The sequence below is a fragment of the Triturus cristatus genome, chromosome 5_2 (genome assembly GCF_964204655.1).
Source record: "Triturus cristatus chromosome 5_2, aTriCri1.1, whole genome shotgun sequence".
NCBI classification, from domain to species: Eukaryota; Metazoa; Chordata; class Amphibia; order Caudata; family Salamandridae; genus Triturus; species Triturus cristatus.
In genome coordinates, this window is record NC_140588.1 from 65,383,950 (window position 1) to 65,400,237 (window position 16,288).

Genomic DNA, 16,288 nt, shown 5'->3' on the forward strand with positions numbered 1-16,288 from the left:
ACGACGAAACCTGCGCACTCACCGCCGCGGCCTGGAGAAGTGCCCTGCTGTATCACGAGGCCCAGGAGAAGCCCGGGGCCCCGTCGCTGCCGTCGCAGCTGTGTGAGGAGGTGCGCAAGGTCGGGGCCGAGTTCCCCCAACGTCGTGAGGACGGACGCCTGCTGACGCCGAGACGGAGGTAAGCCCGGAGGCCGAGATCCCCCCTGGTGCGCCCCCTGCTGGTCCGGAAACCACACCGCACCTGGCCCGGGTTGTCCCCTCCGTGGGAATCCCCTCCCCTGCCTGCGCGACGGAGAGACCCCGCCGAGGGATCCTGTCCGTGTCCCCCCTTCTGTGTTACTGAGCGCGGTGCTCTGTGAACTGCACCGGAGCATAGGGACTCGCTCCTCAAGTCCAGTAATCCTCCCCGCTGGAAGCCGTTCAAAGTACTGACTGACATTACTCTTGTGTGGCGCTTCACGCCACCGACTCTGCTTCCTCAGCCGGAGAGACCGGGACGGCGAGTAACCCCATGTGTTATATGCACTGCTCGAAAGAAATTACATGCCAAGGAGTGCGAGTAGCGCATTGTGTTATATGCTCTGCTCGAAAGTAATTACATGCCAGGGAATGCGAGTAGCGCATTGTGTTATATTCTCTGCTCGACAGTAATTACATGCCAAGGAATGCGAGTAGCGCATTGTGTTATATGCTCTGCTCGAAAGTAATTATAGGCCCAGGAATGCGAGTAGCGCATTGTGTTATATGCTCTGCTCAAAGGTAATGATATGCGACTGATTACGAGTAACGCGTTGTGTTAAATGTTCTACGCAAACGTATCCACATGCAACTGATTGCGCGTAGCGCTGTGTTTATATGCCTTGCTTCACAGTACTAGGGGCCATTGATCACGAGGAGCGCTCAGTTCGACAGGCGCCATGTTGATGAACCCAATGTTCTCCCTTACAAGTATAACGCTGTGTTAGACGGCCTGTTCAGGGAAAGACTTTACCTAAACGCGCACAGCGCTAGAATCGCGTGGGTACATGAATGAGGTTAGGCACTGCATAGATATCACCCAGAGTGTCGAATGTAATGTCACGATGGTATTATGATTCATGTATTACCTTGTTATTTCCTGAACTGCAACTGACCAGCTATACTTGGATAAACTTGAAGTATTTGCATAATTTAAACGGTGTGGCGTCCCTTATTGTGTGTGACTCTAGTCCATGAGAAGCGTGTGGTGTATGGTTGCTTAACACATAGCCCTCTGGTTGCCCGACCGGCTCGCGCCACGCTACCGCCTATAGGGCCTGGTGACCCCAGGTTCCTACATTGTTGGCCAGCGGTGGGATCCTTGGGACTTGTGACCATACAGCACCCTTCCGTGAGGCGAAGGGCGCCACAATTAAACGCCTATCCTACATTTTTTTTGTTCCACAGCTCAGAAACCATTGTTGCTGGATCATTAGTTCCACTGTCCAGGTAGAGAGTGCAAGAAGCCTGGTTAGCTATTGACTGTTGCCTACACCCTAGGAATTTTCTCCTTAGTGTCTAGGTCCCCACCTGCCAGAATGGAATCCCGGTTAGCGGACCTCGAGGGGTACACAGCGTAGCAACTAAGGGAGTTCGCGCAGGAGTTGGGGGTGCCTGGGATGCGGAGGGCCAAAGCGCCGGAACTCCGTACCGCCATTAGGGCATGGGTAGAAGCCTACCCAGAAGGGAGAGGAGATGAGGGACAGGAGGCGCCAGATGCACCTCAGGGGGAGAGCGCCCAAGAAGTCCTAGAAATCTTGAATGTAGACATGTCTGAAAATGTGCCCCCAGGGAGACGTTCTGGGGCCAGTAGTAGGACAGGGTCCAGGAGGAGCGCGTCTCCAGAAGATTACGAGGACAGGAGGGAAGAGAGGCGATTAAAATGGGAGCTGGCCAAATTAGAGCCGGAGAAAGAAAGGGAAAGGGCCAGATTGGAACAAGAAAGAGAGAATAAGAAATGGGCAATGGAGGAGAGGAGGATGGCGCACGAGCTTCGGATGAAGGAGTTGGAGCTGCGTGCCCTCCAGATGAGTGTGTCCAGTGAGGACACTGGTGGCAGCATACCGGAAGCTCCACAGGAGCTAGGAGTTTATTTACCCCAGGATGACATCACCAGGGTGTCTAAGGAGGCATTGGGGTGTGAACCTGAAGGGGGTGGTGCAGGGATCTCCCAACCCAGCGAGGTGGGAGGAGTGGCAGATAGCCCAGCTAGGTCCCAGGGAGAGAGGGTTGTAGGGCCTCACGACCTATCTGTAGGAAGGCGTGAGACGGGGAGGTGTCCCGAGGTGCCCCAACCGCAGTCTCAGGGCCTGGAGAGTTCCGCAAGGGAGCCCCAGGTTGGGAGCCTAGACTGTCCCGATGTGCCATCCAGTGCAGGGGAGCCCCTAGTGTCAGGAGGACCCAGGGCGACTGTAACCAGCGCGCCTGAGGTTCTGGGGTTGGCCCAGTTTCAGGGGTTAGATCCTGTGCTGGGGTGCCAGGCTCAGGGGTTGCCTGACCTGGCGGGTGGGGCCTCTGCTAACAGGGTCCCCCCGAAATTGACTTCCAGGGGTACCTTTCCCGGTGGGAGGGTGCGGAACTCTGGGAGGGGGTGCAGAGGGAGGAAGGTCTCGCCTCGGGCACCAGCTCGGCCTAAGGGTTTAGACCCTAGGTTGAGGAATCAGTTGAAGGGTCAAGGCCCTGTACTGAGGAGACAGTGGTGGTTTGAGGGTGCCTCGCAGGGTAGGGTGAGGGACCCCAGAAGGAGAGTTAGGGGGAGGAGAGCCTCGCCCCTGAAGGCTGGTCAGCCTAAGGGTGTGAACCCCAGGAGGAAGGACCAGAGGCAGTTTAGGACTGCAAGGAGGAGGACCGGAGTGGTCAACAGGCACTACAGGCCTGGGGCTACTGCCCCCCACTCCGCGAGATCACCCGGGCCAGAGACATCTGGACGGCCCAGGGGCCGGTCCTGGCCACAACTAGCTAGGGAGCCCCAGTGGGGTGGTTTCGTTGGTCCAGGGCGGTTTGTGAGGGAACCATTGGGTTCCAGAGCGGCGGAGAACCTGCGGGTGCTCCTACCGTTGCGGGCCTGCGTCCACCTTTTCTCGCCCCAAGCAGGGAAGACCATCAAGGCATTGATCGGTCTACCCTGGCTTTCGGCTGGAAGGGGGTTATGTTGGACTTGGCCCTTTTTCCCTCATTTTTTTCGTTTTTGCAGTGTTAAGGTGCAGGTGCTTACTTCTCCCAAGATGGCTGCCACAGACCCCTGCTACTGCAGGGTGGTCGTTTTTCATAGTAGCACCCTAGCTGCCAGGAGCTGGCTGGGACCCACAACAATGTTGCGACACCAGCCCGCCTTTTTGTCCCATAGTTAGAGTGGGGAAGCTCCTGGAAGAAGCTGGAACCTTCTAGAAGGGAGGTGGGGTTTTACTTTTGCCGCCTTGGCTAGAGGTCACCTGACCTAGGGCTACTTAAGAGTGGGAGGGAAACTTTTGTGGTGAGTTGGCCATTGGGGTGAAGCAGAGCTGGAAGAATCCACCAGGAGTGTAGGCGGTAGGGCCTAGCCAGGGACTTATGCCTCTGAGAGTGACAGGATTTAGGTACTGCCTCTTAAGTGAGTGAGGTGCCCTGTGAATCCCACTGATCTTGCCCAGTAGTAGGAGGACCCAGAGACTCTCTGCCAACCTGACTAGGAAGGATCTAGTCGCCCTCTCCATTCCTACCCCCTGTAACAGAACCCCTTAAGGGCGCCAGATACATCTGCGCCAAAAGACTTCATCTGTCAACTGAGAACTGAAACCTAACTTTAAGAACTAAGACTGCATCACAAGAGCGAGCTGTAAGCCTTGAATGCCAGAGCTGAGACTGCGTGTCCAAGCTACCCTAGTGAACAAACTACTAAGCCGATTGCCAAGTCACCGGGGATCGACCAGGTACTAGCGCTGTGACCCCCGCGCTCCCTGCCCTGGTCTGGGACCCCCGGCAGCGTGCTCCGCTGAGCACCATATCCCCATCCTTAATTTGAGCCCCCCCCCTGCGACGACGAAGCCAGCGCACTCACCGCCGCGGCCTGGAGGCCTGGAGAAGTGCCCTGCTGTATCACGAGGCCCAGGAGAAGCCCGGGGCCCCGTCGCTGCTGTCGCAGCTGTGTGAGGAGGTGCGCAAGGTCGGGCCGAGTTCCCCCAACGTCGTGAGGACGGACGCCTCCTGACGCCGAGACGGAGGTAAGCCCGGAGGCCGAGATCCCCCCTGGTGCGCCCCCTGCTGGTCCGGAAACCACACCGCACCTGGCCCGGGTTGTCCCCTCCGTGGGAATCCCCTCCCCTGCCTGCGCGACGGAGAGACCCCGCCGAGGGATCCTGTCCGTGTCCCCCCTTCTGTGTTACTGAGCGCGGTGCTCTGTGAACTGCACCGGAGCATAGGGACTCGCTCCTCAAGTCCAGTAATCCTCCCCGCTGGAAGCCGTTCAAAGTACTGACTGACATTACTCTCGTGTGGCGCTTCACGCCACCGACTCTGCTTCCTCAGCCGGAGAGACCGGGACGGCGAGTAACCCCATGTGTTATATGCACTGCTCGAAAGAAATTACATGCCAAGGAGTGCGAGTAGCGCATTGTGTTATATGCTCTGCTCGAAAGTAATTACATGTCAGGGAATGCGAGTAGCGCATTGTGTTATATTCTCTGCTCGACAGTAATTACATGCCAAGGAATGCGAGTAGCGCATTGTGTTATATGCTCTGCTCAAAGGTAATGATATGCGACTGATTACGAGTAACGCGTTGTGTTAAATGTTCTACGCAAACGTATCCACATGCAACTGATTGCGCGTAGCGCTGTGTTTATATGCCTTGCTTCACAGTACTAGGGGCCATTGATCACGAGGAGCGCTCAGTTCGACAGGCGCCATGTTGATGAACCCAATGTTCCCCCTTACAAGTATAACGCTGTGTTAGATGGCCTGTTCAGGGAAAGACTTTACCTAAACGCGCACAGCGCTAGAATCGCGTGGGTACATGAATGAGGTTAGGCACTGCATAGATATCACCCAGAGTGTCGAATGTAATGTCACGATGGTATTATGATTCATGTATTACCTTGTTATTTCCTGAACTGCAACTGACCAGCTATACTTGGATAAACTTGAAGTATTTGCATAATTTAAACGGTGTGGCGTCCCTTATTGTGTGTGACTCTAGTCCATGAGAAGCGTGTGGTGTATGGTTGCTTAACACATAGCCCTCTGGTTGCCCGACCGGCTCGCGCCACGCTACCGCCTATAGGGCCTGGTGACCCCAGGTTCCTACAAGAGGAAATAGGGTCTCAAAGCACATTAGGTATTTCATGACAAGCTCAGCATCACCGAGACATCTGCAAGACAGCAGTAGCTAATCAATTCTCCTTTATGTTGATGAGTTGGTGGTAATGATGTGTCAATTTCAAGGCAGATCAAAAATTTCATTTTATGTCTCCACTACCTATCTGAGTCTATCCATGTCATTCTCAATATGTGTTAAGTAAATGCACACGCTTGTACTCAGCTGCACATCCGTGCGTGAGTGGTTGAGTAGTAAGACCTATGTTGCTAATTATTTGCAACTGATCAACAGATGCCACAAACTCTTAAACACCATGTGGAAATATATATGCTTAAAACAACATGTTCTTATTCAAGTACTGTGTACATAAATTCTTAATCGCGTTTTAAAATATAGATCAAAACTCTCTTAGCAACTTGGTGAAATAACTGGATATTTAGAATGGACCAACGTGCAGAGTAATGCTTTTACTCCATCACTATTTTGATATAGCCACTGATAGTCATAAATAAGGTATACCTGCTGTTTTCTGAATGTGTTTAATTTGGCTGATTTCTTGCTTCATGTGACTTTCATTGTTGCTAAGATTAAGGCTCACTCTAAAGGTACTATAAACAAATCAAATCTATACATAGATGAATAAAACTTGAAGGCATGGGATTAACAATCTTTGAGGGTTCTAAAGGGACTCTTTCATATACATTGTTCTGGAAGTGTAAAGTGAAGAGACTAACCCATTGTCAATTAAAGCCCTGATATCAAGCCCAACACTTTGACCCCTGAAATAAGCATGATTTCCAAAGAATATTAGTTATCTAAATCTTATTGAACATTTGTAACCCAATTGTCAGAGGACAAGTTTCTGAATATTAGTATAAAGCCTCATGCTCAACCAGTGGTATTTGAACTCCTAGGGAATCTGGCAATAGAAAAAGTGTTTGGCAGTCATGGCAAATTAGAATTGTGATCAGTTGTTTAATTCTTAAAGAGACTAGATCATGCCACAAGTGGATTGTCATTGGCATACATGTGTTCTTCCTTCTGAAATCTTTTAATGACAAATGCCAGTGACCTCATGTTAGAGATTAGAGAGAGCACAAAATCATATGGGCTTTCTGCGGCCAAGTAGTTTATGAGAGGGGATTAGACCCTTGTGGACTTCTTGTGCAGAGTTATTTCAAATTTAGTTCAGTCAGTGCAGGATGAACGCCGGGGACATCGGAAGTCTCATCTGCGATCTAAGTCTCCATCACCACCCTCTTCGAAACTTCCAAAACAAAAAAAAAAGAGGAGGCATGAATCCCAATGTTATGCCTTCAAAAGTAAGTTGCCAAGACCTCTGACTTTGATTCAGCAGCTGTCAGACCAGGAAAAGCTGTCTAAAGATCTGCTGCCTGTAACTCCATTGTACCAGACGCCTGCGGCTCCATTTGACCTGGTGTCGAATCCTGACACTGTTCCATCTGTGGTGCTGATCCCAAAGCAACAGACTAGACAAGCACATCCAGGGTTTTCAGCACCTGGAACTTTATTTCTCAATGCAATGTTCATCCTATTTAATTGAGCTATGCCCTCCCCTCTGGTGTGTTGACTATCCTATGACACCAATGGCCTATTCTATAGGAGGCCTGTCAGCACCCTATCAATTGATGCCCTTCACACTTTTTTTTGCTGTTGCCCCAGGTTATCTGATTCTGGTGCTGACTGGGCTGATAGAATGGTGTCACATCAGCTGGCTATTCTAACCTCACCACAGACATTGTCAGAGCATAATACATCCCCGACACAGCAATCAGTGATCCCAGGGATGCAACTGATCCCTCTGACAAAACCACAGGCCTTTTCTCTGACCCCATTGGCACCAGTGCAGCGGAAGTCTCTACCCCTTGTGCCCTACCACTTAAGGGAGGCACAGAGGCTGATTGAAGAGAGCTGATATTACTTCAGAGTTTCAGACCCTCAAGCGGCTCTAACTACTGATGAGTGTTCCGGACAAACAATAATAGGCCCAGATTTCAAAGGCTTAACCCCTTCAGTGCCACGCCCTTGCCCCCTCCTGTGCCGGGCGTTGCACTAGTGGGTGGGGTTCATGACGAGATAGTCTCGTCATGGGCACAGCGCAACCGTGCTCCATGACGAGACTATCTCGTCATGGGCACTGAAGAGGTTAAAGGAGGCCAATAGACTTGAAGCTTCCACGAAGTGGAAACTTCTGTTTCCTGTAGGCCCTCCCCCTCCAGAAGTGAACTCATACTGTTCCATGATAAGAAAAGCAGCCAAAATGCTAGCGTTGCAACTTCCTAAGACAGAAGTTAAGTCAACTATTGGGCAGTTCTTCGTTCTACTTCCCACTCATCAGAGCCTCTGCTTCCTTTCAGTGAAGCCTTGACTGAGTCTACATCGGCGAGTTGGAAAAAGCCAACAGCATCCATTGCTGTTTCCAGATCAATAGCTCAATGATACCACCCTGCTTCTGTATACCCTGATTTCCTTTTAGCACATCTGTCTCCAGAAATTCTAGTAGTACAAGCTTTCTGTTATCTAAATTGACTCCTTGATCCTTCCCTCCCACTCAATCTGGCCAAGAGATTAAAAAGGTGAAACAATACGCCAAAAAGATGTTCTTGAAACTTTTCTTAGTTGTCCCTTACATTTACTAAAATTTAAGACAAGGTTCTTAATTGCTGTCACGCTAGCAAGGCGTGCAAGCGAATTTCAAGCATTAAGCGCAAATCCTCCCTTCATGTCTTTCTTCTCTGACAAGCTGGTATTAAAAACCAAGGCTGCCTTTTTGTCTTACCTCCTTCCACATAGGTCGATCCCTTATCCATTCCACCTTCTAACCTCACCCGCTCCCAACTAAGGAGAACGGAAGACGTCCTTGTCTTGATCCCGAGAAAGCGGTTAGCTTCTACGTGGACAGAACATGTGAGTTCAGACAGGATGATCAACTCTTTGTGTGATATATGGGAAAGATGAGCGGCTAGGTAATCCCCAAAAGAACAGTGTCAAGATGAATAATCTGGTGCATTAAGATCTGCTACTTCGTGACACACATGGAACCTCCAGAAGGTACTCATGTTCATTCTACCAAAGCCCAGTCTCCTACTTTGACAATAGTAGTGCCTGTGGCAGATATCTGCAAAGTGGTGACTTGGTTGCCTCTTCACACTTTTGCAAAGCATTAGTGTTTGGATTTTGAAGTGAGAAGGATGGTCACTGCGCATGCTTAGTTCTTCAAGATTTTTTGGTGTAACCAACCATTTACAGCCAGCCTATCTCCAGGTGTGGGACTGCTTGATGAATCTGTTCAAAAGGTGAGGAATCTGCAGGTAGAAGTATCCACCATAAGTCCAGTTTGCTTACCTTCAGTAATGCTTTCGCTGGTGGATTCTGTGTATACCTGCCGATTTCTTACTGACCCACCTGCCTCCCCATTGAATGACTGTCTATTTCAGTAGTCCTTTTGCTATGTTCTGTTCATATTATGAAAAACTGCACCTATCTTTTTGATGTATGTATCCTTTGTTTGCCTCAAAGTTGAGCGAAAAAATGTATGGCACTTGAGGTGGTCCTTAATGGCTCCAGAGGTGTTGCATGCAGTCCCAAAGTGGAGCTAGCACCACCTCTACCGGTGTTTGGTAGTTATTAAAATGTTTTCAGATCGGTGCCAGGTATACTCTAAAGGTGAGTAATCCCTAGGTAAGGAACTTGATCATTTCCGACAATGATTCTGTGGAAAAGTGATGATGCCCATGGCCTAGATTTTGGCCAATACATCCTCAGCAGCATATGGTCAGGAGAGTTACGTTAACAATACCGAACGGCACCACCTACCATCGTGTAGTGGTACTGCTCAAAAATATTTTGGGACCAAGTCTTATGCCAGGGGATAATTCTATGGTAAGGAAACTATGACTAGATATATTCTCTACCAGATAAGGCATTGCCAAATGTAAGTAACTTTTTCTACTGTACATAGATAAGAGAATGCATTGAATTACTACTCCCGATTCAGATTATACTTTAACTATTCTGGAAGACAGCCCGCGATGTTCCTGTGGGATAAATCAAAGTCGCAATGTAGTGCAATATAAAAGCCTCTTTGTCCCAGCTGGAGCAGATCTGATAAATAGGTCTATTGAGAGAACAAATTGGCCTTCATCGGTACTGGTGAATAGGTGTTCCCCATATAGAATGGTTCCCAATATCCCATGGTAGTAGCTTTCTCTTAGTACGGTTCCATCTGTCCGTTACAGTCTGATTGCGCAGGCAACACTTTCCGTTTTTGGTGGTTGGCATGGGTAGTGCAGCTTTTGATGGGGTTAGCCTGGCATGGCCCACTTATGGGCATCATGGAGTGTCTCTGCCCTGCGCACGCTGGTTCCGGTGAACAGTGGCAGCATCAATACCAGTAGAAGGATGTTATGCAATGGTAGTGTTGCTCACTGTCCTGTGAATCATGCCACTTTGATATTTCCTTAGACTCTGTGACATCCCCCCCGCTACCTTAAGCAAACTAGGTACCTACCCTTGTTTGCAGCGACAAATACTTAATGTTGGTGGGGTCGTCTTTTGTCTCAGCAAAGTAGTCATGCTGGTATTCTGGTTCTTTGGTGAAGACTGGAGGATGCTTTCAGGTTTCTCTAGAGCCTTGATGCTTCTGACTGCTTGGTTACTCGAGCAGAACTTGTACTAAGTTGTGTTCCATAGCACTCCACGGTCAAATAGCATAGGCTTCAGCTCATTTTATGGGATGCTCTACCTGCACTTTGGCAGAGTTTCCTAGGTCGTCACAGAGTACTGTTTCAGTTCATCCTACCTCATCTTTGCAGTCCTTCTTAAGGTCAGGACCTTCCTTGTACAATGCCACAACCAAAGCGCCTCCTGAGCACTCGGTCAGCTGTACCCTCTGAAAAAGGGTCACAGAATCCTTTCCTAGTAGTCTAGCCAAACACTCAACGTTTTTGACTCTGAATCTGGCAAGAGGAGTGAGAAGTAAATACCCCAAACCTGGAGCACAGTGTTTGTCGGTCATCCTGGCATGGAGGCACACTGGCTGGAAGTTTTTGTCTGTCTGGTATTTGTGTAAGACATAAGTCAGCTCTGAAACCAGTTTTGGGCAGATCTTGCCTGTTGCTTATTTCACTCAGACTGGTCCAGCTATAGCCTTTTCTTGTGAGGTGTCAGGAAGAAGGTGAGATGGAGCAGGGAGTCTCCTGTCAAAGGAAACCCCACAAAATGGTGGAAAAGAGTCTGTCCCAATTAACTACCTGTTAAAATGTGAATGATTGCCCTTCCACTGAATAGGAGTGGCAAGAAAGGGATGGGGGAAGCTCCGTAACCTTTGAAGGGTCTCTCTTTTCTATCTGCCACGCACTGAAATCTTGCCTACTTTAAATGATCTTTCGAAGACATTCAAGGAGGCTGGAGGACAGGCAGACAGCCACATTCTTCTTGGTGTACAACCTGTACGCAGACTACTAAGCCTCTGTCCTGCACCACAAGAAAACAGGTGGGGTTTGTGGCAATGATTGGTCACCTGCGGTAGAGATAACCTCAGACCAATGGGCCTTTCATCTGGTAACATCAGGTTTTTCTCCACCATTCTCAAGTAGCCTTCCTCCCATCCTTCCAAAATCCATCCTGTCCCTAGCTGCCGCCCATATGTTAAATTTCCTCCTCCTCCTCATCAAATGAACATTAGAAATAGTCACTTCCTTCCAGAATTGTCAATGTTCATAAACACACCAATTTCTTGTGCCCAATCAAAGGGAGTCCTGAAGTTGATCTTATGCTTTATATTTAGCAAAAGTTCTTGAAAAGACAGAAATTTGATATGCTGACTTTAAGCACATCATTTGAGCCCACCAGTTGGGCTGATCAGCCTCCATGTGTTGATGGCCCTCACCCCAATCACAAGAAGTATTTCCATTACCATACATCAGGACTGCACCAAGCCTGCACCAAGTTAGGAAAACGTTAAAGATGCACCTCTTTAAAGAACACTACATTGTGTCAAAGTAACAGTTCTTATCTGTGAGAAGTTGGCCTAATATATGATGTCACTAGTTCTAGTGTACACCTTGTATCAGTCCAAACAACCTTTATGGTGATTGGTTGTAAAGTCAACCTTATAGACCAGCTATCCTAGTGGTAACATGGACAAGAGCATTCTTAGGCTAAACTCTGTATGGCATGTGAAGCCAGCTGTTGTACCATTATAATCCCTTGAATACCAAATGAAAGGACACCACACCAAGTATATATAAAGTTAGAATGTATTTATTCTAGCATATACCCTCAGCACTCTTTATGAGGTCAGAGGTCTAAGTACAAATAATTTCTTAAGTAGCATACGTTAAGTTACACAGGAAAATACAGTTAGGCCCAGGGGCCACGCAAACCATATACTAAGAAAGTGGTATAAGTACCACGTCACGAACAGGGAGTAGGCCTAGGGAATCGCTGGGGCTACACTACCCTACCAATAGTTAGGAAGTGGGAGGCCCACGGGAAGCGTGTGCAGTGTGGAAACACACACGCGGGTTACATTAAAGTCAATGGGAATGTAACAGATAGAAATAGGAGGAATAAGGACACTTCCGAAGGAGCTAGGAGGAAGCAACTCAAGACTTGGATAGTCAATACCCACTGGAGCACCGGAGTACTCGCGTTACCTCACCCACAGGAGACGGGTGCATAGGTGTGAAGATGTGTCGGGTGTTGTCGCTGGATCCTATGGATGCCTGAAGAACAGATGCTGGCAGGCGGCCAGGGGGAAGATGTCCGGTGGATCCAAGGATGGATCTTGAAGGAGGAACACCTGCAAGCAGAGGGGACAAAGTCTGGGTCACTAGCCAGTGACCGTGAGGAACCAGGAAGGAACCAGGCGATGTCGTGCAGAACACAGGTGATGTCGTGAAGCTGGTCTCTGCAGCTGCGTGGACCAGGAGGCGTCGAGGGCGACCAGAACCAGGATACGAGCTGTCCCACGAAGGATCTTGCTGATGGCGGAGTCGACGTCCCGATTGGAGTCAACAAGCCTTGGCAAAGGCAACCTACGCGGAAAGGGAAATTCGCTTCCGGTGCAGACCAGGAAGGTCTGGGGTGCTTCTCTTTCACAGGGAAGCAAGGGCCAGTCTGGAGGAACCAAACCAGCGGTGGAAATTTAAGGGTTCGTCGCCACTGAGGCTACTAGCCAACGGGCCAGCAACCGGACAGACGCGTCGAGCGGGAAAATGCAGAAGGGCCCCACGCAGAACTCGTGGAGTGTGGAGGGCTGATCTTCGGTGCGGATGGTGCTCGGGGTTGGGGCTTCTCAATCCCCAGAGCACAACTTCGAGGATGCCTCAGAAGCTGCGCTGGAAGCTACTCGCCAATTTTCCCAGGTAGCCAGTCCCACGTCTCTCGTCGCCTCCACGGATCTCAGCTCGGCTGTGGATGTGGATCCGGGTCGGAGAAGTCTGGAAGTCAAGGCGCTGGTCGGGCTCTGCAGTCGGTTCCTCGTAGAACTTGGGCAAAGCAAACGGCAGGTTGCTTGTTGGTGCCTGTTTGCACAGGGTAGCCACTCCTTGGCCACAAGGGAGATTCTTCAGTCTTCTTCTTGTCGTCGAATGTCGAAGGTCCAGAGTTTCGTGTCTAGTTTCAGTTCAGGATAATCCAAAGTCCTAGGGACTCAACTCCCACTCTTATACTAATCTGGGGGGCTGGGTTACCTGCTAGGCCGCTCCTATGGGTGGGACCAGGGAGGGGGGTGGTTACACCCCCTTCCCTTTGTCCAGTTTCGCGCCAGGACTGGGGCTGGAGTGCCCCAGCACCGGTTTGAACCGGGCTATGCATGGGACACCTTGTGTGCCCCAGGCAGTGTCTCGTTTCTTTCATCCCTCCCTGCCCCAATACACTAAGTCCTGTCTGGGGTGGTGCTAGCACCTCCCAAGGCAGGAAACCTATTGTCCAAGCCTCCCTCGCTGGAAGGACTCCCAGCAGCAGGAGGTCAGACTTGTGTCTGTGGCAGCAGCGTCCATTTTGTGACGCTGGGGCTCTGGTTAACTTTAACCGGGTAAGTAGGATTTCAACATGTCTTCCCCCTTTAGAAGGGGGGAATACTATCCTCATCGCCAGGAATGGTGTGGGGGTAGTATTCCAAAGTGTTAGACACCTTACACGACATGTTTTGATAAAGCCAAACCATAGTTTCCATAACCGCGAGGATTATAAGGCACTTTAAGAGTATATGGTAGGCGATATCATAGAACAGCTATAAGGACATGGTTCCGAAAGCTGCAGACAGGCTCAGCTCATGCTAGAGCACCATCTCACATGTTACCAAGCACTCTGCCTCCAGGATTGTTAAGGCCTGCCATAGGAGTGGCTGATAGGTTACCCATAGGGATACTACACCTAAGCAAGGGGTGATTACATGACCTTGCCACAGCTGAGTGATCAGCCAGTTGTGTCATGATGGGAGGCCAGCCAGGGGTGGCATAATACATGCTGCAGCCCCTGGTAGGCCTAGGGTACACCTATGCCCTGGGTACCTAAGGTACACTGTACAGGGCCCTATAAGGCGATCCTTACCAAATGGGTTATGTACCTAAAGTACATAGTATGAATTTAGAGAGAGAACAGCTGGGCTGTGGGTCTGATTAGCAGGCCCACAGCCACATCTAAGTCGAAAACCAGTAAAGCAAAAAGTGGGGGTGACCATAGGAAGCAGACCCTACTCTCCTACATTATCTGTTCTCAGAACCCAGCTTCCTCTCTAATCACCAGTTGCCTGCATCATTGTTTTTTTCTGTATAGCGCTCCTCTGCCTTAGGTCTTGATTTGAACTATAAAAATAGCAATACATACATGGATTTATTTGAAATTCCAGGTAACAGTCTCTTTCCTTTTCTGCTGTTCCCTTCCTGACCGACCTTGCCAATTCCCTTCAAATCTTTATGAAGTTGATGTCTGTTGTAATGGGTAATCATCATTGATAAAACATTCAAATCTACCTCTCTTGAATTTATGTTCTCTGCAAGCTCACAAAGAAATCTCAACCCTGTAGTGCCACCATTTTGCACAGTTTCAGATTTTCCATAAACAAGGAGAAACCTGCTTGAGTCTGTTCTAGTGTCTTACTATTATAGGGACACTTCTGTACTCTTGTCACATAAGGAATTTCGTTCCTCTAGAATGACTGTATCTGAAAGAAACACGTTAGTTAGATTCCTCACCTTAGAATATCCCCAGGCGTCAGGCTGGATCCGGAAAGATTTTGTCAGCAATACCCTTGCGCGTCGCTAGGCGTCGTCTGCGGCTCCGCCGTCGGCGTCGTGATCGCTGGGATGACGTTGTGGGAGTACTTAGACGCCGCCCTCGCGCGCTGACATCAGTTCTTTTTTCCGCACCACTAAGCGCCGATCCGGGAAGAGCATACCCTTTAGTCACTTTTTGACTAAACTTTTTAACTCTTTTGGTTCCTTTTTCAGTCGACCTAGACTCTGGTGCCGATAAGGATGGCTTCAAAGCTTGTGACTCCTGTCACCGACTGATGTCGGTTACGGATCACCACCGCCGGTGCCTCTATTGCCTTGGGGCCGACCACGACGCCGAGTCGTGCCCTGACTGCCGGGCCTTGACTTCGAAGGCTAGGCGGGAGCGGTCCCGCAAGCTGCTCGAGCTCCGGCAGTCGGCACCGCGCCGCTCAAGGTCCCGGTCGAGGGACCGGTCACGGAGCCGCAGTCATCACCGCTCGTCGGGGTCAAAGTCTTCGCGATCCAGTAAGACGAAGCACAGCAAGAGGTCGAAGAGGCGACATCTCTTTTGGCACCCCTTGCCGGTCGCGCAACTCGGCTGAGGGCTCGGGTGGCACCACCCGCGTGGCTCCGTCGGAGATCAGGGACTTCCTCGTGGCCATGAGGAGCCTGGCTCATCCGGCGACGCCTGCCGGCGTGCCTTTGGGCCCCGTAGGCTCGATTGGGAGGCCTAGCATGCCGGTGGCTCCGGCCCCGGCGCCGACTCCAGTCCCGAAGCCGCAGGCCCCCGCGGGATCTAGGCCTGGATCCCGGTCGATCTTACAACCCCTCCGCCGGCGCCGACCCTTACGGTGCCGCCCCCGGCGCTGCCTTCGGACGATGCCGTTCCCCGGTTTAGTCCCGGTCAGGCCCGGTGTCGGAGCGGTGCCACCCGGCGCCGCATCCGACGCCGATGGGTGAAAAAAATCTCCTCACTGTAGTACTTCAACCGTCAGCAAGCTCCTCGGAGCCTCTGCTGCAGTTCAATGAGGCACTGATTGACGTTCTGAAGGGCACCTGGTCCAAGCCCTCCACAGTTCCTCCTGTGGACTGGAACGTGGCCCGGCGCCACCGCCCTACACGGGGCGACCCCGGTTTTCTGTCGATGCACCCCACCCCCGAGAGCCTGGTTATCCAGGCCTCTACTTCTCAGACCTCCTTCCCGTCCGCTCCCCCGGATCGAAAATCCAAAAGGTTAGAACAGTTTGGGAAGAAACTGTTCTCCTCTCTTAGTTTGGGGTTGTGGTCTATCAACACCGCGTGCCTTTTGGTCCGTTACTCCCACTCCCTGTGGGATACGGTGGAGGACGTGCTGCCTCAGTGTCCGGAGGAGGCCCGGACACGGCTCGCCCAGGCACTTGCCAAGGGGCGGGATGCGGCACGGCACGCAATTCGATGTGGTCTGGACACAGCGGACTCGCTAGGCAGGGCAATGGCTGAGATCCACGAGCTTTTCCGGGGATGTCCAGAGCACCCTCATGGACATGCCCTTCGATGGCAGTCGCCTTTTGGCGACAAAGCGGACAGTGTGCTGGAGAGCTTTAAGGACTCCAGGGCTACGGCTAAGTCCTTGGGCCTCTCGCCCCGCGCCCGCAGACTTCTGCTTTTCGTCCCTTTCGTGGCCAAGGAAGGGGCGCCCCCTCACGTCCATCTAGCCACAGGCCGCAGAACCAGCTTCAGCGCGGTCGCGGAA

At 50.8% G+C, this 16,288-nt stretch overlaps 1 protein-coding gene across 1 annotated transcript in view; it reads left to right on the top strand.

Annotated features, from left to right (window-relative positions):
- Positions 1 to 16,288, top strand: part of NFX1 (nuclear transcription factor, X-box binding 1) — a 660,521-nt gene that overhangs the window by 633,440 nt on the left and 10,793 nt on the right. The window lies entirely within an intron of this gene.